This window comes from Chinchilla lanigera, unplaced genomic scaffold (assembly GCF_000276665.1).
Source record: "Chinchilla lanigera isolate Chin_1 unplaced genomic scaffold, ChiLan1.0 scaffold00014, whole genome shotgun sequence".
NCBI lineage: Eukaryota > Metazoa > Chordata > Mammalia > Rodentia > Chinchillidae > Chinchilla > Chinchilla lanigera.
Window position 1 is genome coordinate 5,286,246 of NW_004955415.1, and position 5,080 is coordinate 5,291,325.

At 44.0% G+C, this 5,080-nt stretch overlaps 1 protein-coding gene across 1 annotated transcript in view; it reads left to right on the forward strand.

Moving 5' to 3' along the window:
* The first annotated feature begins 229 nt into the window (after window positions 1–229).
* Window positions 230–5,080, forward strand: part of Sh3tc2 (SH3 domain and tetratricopeptide repeats 2) — a 68,406-nt gene continuing 63,555 nt past the window's right edge. The window contains exon 1 of the mRNA XM_013512395.1: window positions 230–310. The gene's annotated coding sequence lies outside the window, so the exon portion shown is untranslated. The remainder of the gene's footprint in view (window positions 311–5,080) is intronic.

Sequence of the window (5,080 nt, forward strand, 5' to 3'; positions counted from 1 at the left end):
CCTGAGTACCTCCCCGTGCACCGTGCCTAGGGTTGCCACTTGGTGTCGCTCTGACTCTGTGTTCCTTCATAGTATTTGCTGGTCTCTACCCCTAACGGCAGGTTCACTCTTTTGCAGGTTCATTATCTCTAGACGTTTCCCTGAGCACATGACTTATGTGGAGAATGAAATCACCTAGAAAGCTGACACATGAGAAAGTAGCCTGCCTGTCCTGGAAGCCAGGAGAGCCCAGCCTCAGGAACTAGTGCTACGGTGACAGCAACTTGGAAATGAGCCCTTCACAGTGTGGCACAGACTTGCAATGTAATAGGTATAGTACTGATTTCAGCTATGGTGGCTATGAGGCTCTTTGGGCTCTTGAAGGTGACAGAACCTGAAACTTGGCTGACATTTACAGATACTTGATGTATAGCCAGTTGTGGAGGTGCATGCCTGTAATTCCAACATTCAGGAAGCTGAGGCAGGAGGACTGTGAGTTGGGAGCTAGCCTGGGCTACACAGTGAGACTTTGTCTCAAAAACATTTGATAGACAAACATGTTTGAAATTTGCTCGTGTGTCTTTCTCTGTATGTGTGAGGGGGTGTGTGGATGTTTTCAGTGCTCTCCTTTTCACGTGCCCTTCCTGGGCCCCTGCAGACACTTTCTTCTGGCAGCGATGGTATCTCTCCAATCCATGTTCTGATACTCTTGTTAAGCTTGTATGTATTCAGAAGTAGTTAATAAAATTGCTTTGCAGATTTAAAAAAGCTTGCAGAAGTGATTACTGAGTAATACTGAGTTATGCTTTCTCTTTTTGTATCCACTTCTGCTGATCAGAACTTTGCTCTCAGCGTAATCATCATTTCTTGGGAGTTACTCTGTTTTTTCTGTTCTGATTTTAAAAATCATAATAAAAATACTTAACACGAGCTCTATCCCTTTAATACTTCATCATGCAGATTCTAACATTCCCTCATGTCCAATGCTGACTTACTGGCTGATTCCATCTGCTGGTTTTCTCTCTTGATGGTCAATTTCTTGTGTGATTTGTCTCTGTGGTTTGTGTATTGACAAGTGGGCTTCTCATAGCCATTGCTCTGTGAAAGCCCCCTTACATCCTCCTTCTTGCCCACTGTTTCCATTGTATTCTTAGAGAATCTACATCCAGGGCCAGTTTTTGTCACTGGCTCCCCTGGGTGGGATTCCTGCACCCTGCAGGATAGAGTCTGCTGTTGTCCTTCTCAGGGAGCTGGCCAGGGTGTCGATATTCCACGTATGCCTTAGCCAGGTACAGAACGTCTTGCATGCATCCTTGTGAGCTGGAATAAAGTTCTCCAATCTCTTTGTGACAGAATAGCAACCTTCCCATGAAGCTTCTGGCTTTAGGAAGGGAGCAAATTTTCAGCTCCCAGGTTCACACAGGCCCAGCGTCATAACTAGTACCTGGGAGTCACGAGACCAGTTCCCAGCTCCAACTGCCCAGGTTGAGAACCCAAAAGGTCTCCGGGGCAACTGCTCTTATGTTCAGGGTTTTGCTTTTGTTTCCCAGCTAAATATATGTTACAGTATGTCTCTCACAGTGCCTTGACCTTGAGCTGTTCAGTTTATTTTCTGACAGGGTCACCTGGGCTGTCGGGCAGAAGGTTAGATACAGGGCTACAGGTTCTCTCAGCTAGCTTTGCCTTCCACTGTTTAAACAGGGCAGCCCTCCTATCTTGCTGTGCGGCAGTCTAGGTGTGCAACTCTGGCAAGAGCTGCCCCTTTCTCAGCCTAAGTTTGTCCACTTGTGAAGGTCAGTCCTGCCTTGCAGGGGTGTTGTGCACATGAAATGACGGGGTACAGACAAGAACTCAGAGCAGTGTCTGATTCCAAATGGACTCCTCATCAGTGATGGTTGTGGTTCATTCTTAAGCTCCAAGTTATATTTCTTTTAAAAATGATTCTGAACTGAAGAACAGTGTCGTTTCAGATTTTAAAATTGCCTTAAAAATCTATACTCTCTAGACTGGACCCTTTCTAGAATACCTGGTTTTAAAATTCTTCACTTCTATGTTACTGTACAGTAGAAAACTTAATTTCAGCCAAGCTTGAAGTCCAGCAGGGTGGCTTGTAAACACCTTTACTGTTTAAGAATAATTTTCCCCAGCCCCATGATATTTTTTCAACCCTACTTCCCAACCCTTAGCAATTACATACTTTCCTCCGTGATTGCCAGTGAACTTATTGTGTGTCATGGAGTCAGCTCGCAGTGTTTGGGCAGACTTTCTTCTAGCCAAAGTCAGGCTTGTGTCCTGGTTTCTCCATGCTGTGCCACCTGTCCCCAGATTATTTTTGGCGAAATCTCCTAACTACAAAGAAGTTTGATGGAATGGGCCCTCCCTAACTTTTATTCTGCATTTCCCATGACAGCAGGGCCCCTGTACTCCTACAGGAAGTGCAGAAGTGGGGAAAGTTTCACTGCCTCATGAGAAAGTGCACCTTTTACAGGCAGAAGCATTTTCATTCCACTTTGACCTATGCAGCAGGTGCTCAGCCCACATTTCCAGCGGTCACCTGGTGAGCTGGTGTGCCATTTGGGAGCACGGCGACAGTGTGGATGGGAGAGAAGGGGACTGGATTCTGTGGTGACCCGCAAGCGCTGGTGTTCTCCCTCAGTTTCTGCCACATCCCAGTGTGAAGTGCAGGTGGGGACAGCTCTCAGGCCTGCACCTACTTCCCTTCCCCCTTCTTGGCCTTCATTCGGGTGCAGAAACTCTGCTTTGCAGTGAAAGGGTGCTCTCTTTGGTTCAGAGAAGTGGCAGGAAGAGTGTGCCACCTACTCCAGGTGTTGCTTATACAGACAATACTGCCCACCAGCTTACTGTTTGTATGTTCCTAACATCCTCTGAAGGACCAAACCCCTCAGGACCCATCATGTATTTTAATTATTGCCTTAGTTACATTCTTGGTGGTGGGACAAAATACCCAACACTCACAAGGTAAGGGAGGACAGGTTTATTTCTGCTTATAGTTTGTAGAAGTTTCAGTGCATAGTTGGCTGGCTCCAAGGCAAGACAGCATGGTGGAAGGGCTTCACGGAGGAGACACAGTCCATGGCAGGGCAGGCAGGAGACAGCAAGCAGTGAGTCTTCTGGACTTTTACCACATCAAGGCACCAAATCTATCAGATGGTGACCTCACAGCCAGGGTGGCCCTCCCATTATTCACACCCTGAACTATACTAAACAAATCAGTGGAATAATTTAGTTACCACACACCCTTAATCCACCTTCACATACCCTAGACCCAGTCACCACTGAAAAACCCCATCTATGAGTGCATGAGGCACTGGGGGATATAGATACAAGCCATGAGGCGTAGATACAAGCCATAACAGTAGCACACTTAGTGGCTGTGCAGTAGCATCTTATTGTGGTTTTAATTTGCATTTTTTGATTAATGATGTTGAATATCTTTTCAAGTGCTTATTGGCCATTTGTATCGTGTGTCAGTTCATTGTGTCAGTAACACAAGGCCATAGACTAGCTCAGGCATTAAGAAAATAGCCTGATTTTGGCCCATGGTTCTGGTCAAGGCTGATGCCTGCATTAATCAATAGTTGTTCTGGTGGCAGAGTCACAAGATAGTGCAGGACACCTCTTGGCAAGAGACAGGGAGTGCACATGTGCATACGTGTGTATTTATTCTCTCTCGTCTTTCATAAAAGTCACCAGAACCCAATGACAGAGGCTCCCTCCTAATAGCCTCCCAAAGACTCCACCTAAATAGCACAGCTGTATTAATACTTTACAATGGGGTAAAACTTTAGCCTGAGTTTCAGGATACAAACTGTATTTAAATTACAGTATATATCTTACTGGAAGACACATCTGTTCAGATTGTTTGGTCCACTTTAAAATTGGCTATTTTCTTTTTATTTTTAAAGGCTTTAACAATATATTGTAGATGCACATCTAATATCAAATATAGGATTGGCAAATATTTTCTCCCTTTCTTTGGGTCGTCTTCTCATTTTCTGGCAATGTTCTTTTTTGAAGGTCAAAATTTTTAATTTTGATGATGTCCCATAGGTCCAGTTTTTCTTCTGTTGCTTGTGCTTTTGGCATCATATTGAAGAATACACTGACCAATCTGAGGTCTTGAAGATTTGTTCCTGTTTCCTTCCAAGAATCCTGACTTTTATATTTAGGTCTTGATCCCTTTTGAGGTAATGTACATATATGATGCAAGGTAGAGATACAACTAAGATCCAATATGATGCAACATAGAGATCCAACATCATTGTTTTGCATATGGCCATCCGGTTCTCCCATCGGCATTTGTTGAAAGCCTCTTCTTTCCCCATTGAATTGATGTGGGGACCTTGTGGAAAATCAATTGAACGTTGGTACATGGATTTATTTCTGGACTCGAAATGCTTTCTCATTGATCTATCCTTTCTCATTAGCAAATTGAGAGTGCGAATTCTCCAATTTTCTTCTTTATTTTCTGGAACCTGTTCTGGGTTCCTAAGACTTTATATGAATTTTAGTATCAGCTTGTAGATTTCTGAAAAGAAAAAAAAAGACGATGCCGGGATTCTGATGGGGGTTGTATGGCTTCTATAGATTAACTTGAGCGCTGCTAGCTTAAATGTTGTCTTCTAATACACAAACATGAGATATTCCATTTATTTAAATGTTTCACTCAACAGTGTTTAATAGTTTTCAGAGTATAGAATTTATACTTCTGTTAGATTTATTTCCAAATGTTTTATGCTTTCTGTTGCTATTGTAAATTGAGCTGTTTCTTTAATTATATTTCAGATTGTTTGCTGTTAGTGTGTAAAAATACACTTTTGTGTGTGTGCTTTATGTCTTGCAACGGTGCTGAACTCTATTTTTTTTAGTTTTAACCACTTTTTATTGGAGTCCTTTTCCATATTACGTCACCTGAGATTACAGGTAATTTTCTCCTTTCTAACCTGAATGACGTGCTGTCTCCCTGCGCGGTCCCCTGTCTGTCTGGGCTGGAGTCCCCGGCCTTGAAGGCGAGGGGAGCCCCGGGCGCAGGTGAGGGCGGCAGCAGGGGAGGCGGGCCGGACGCGGCGCCAGGGGCCCC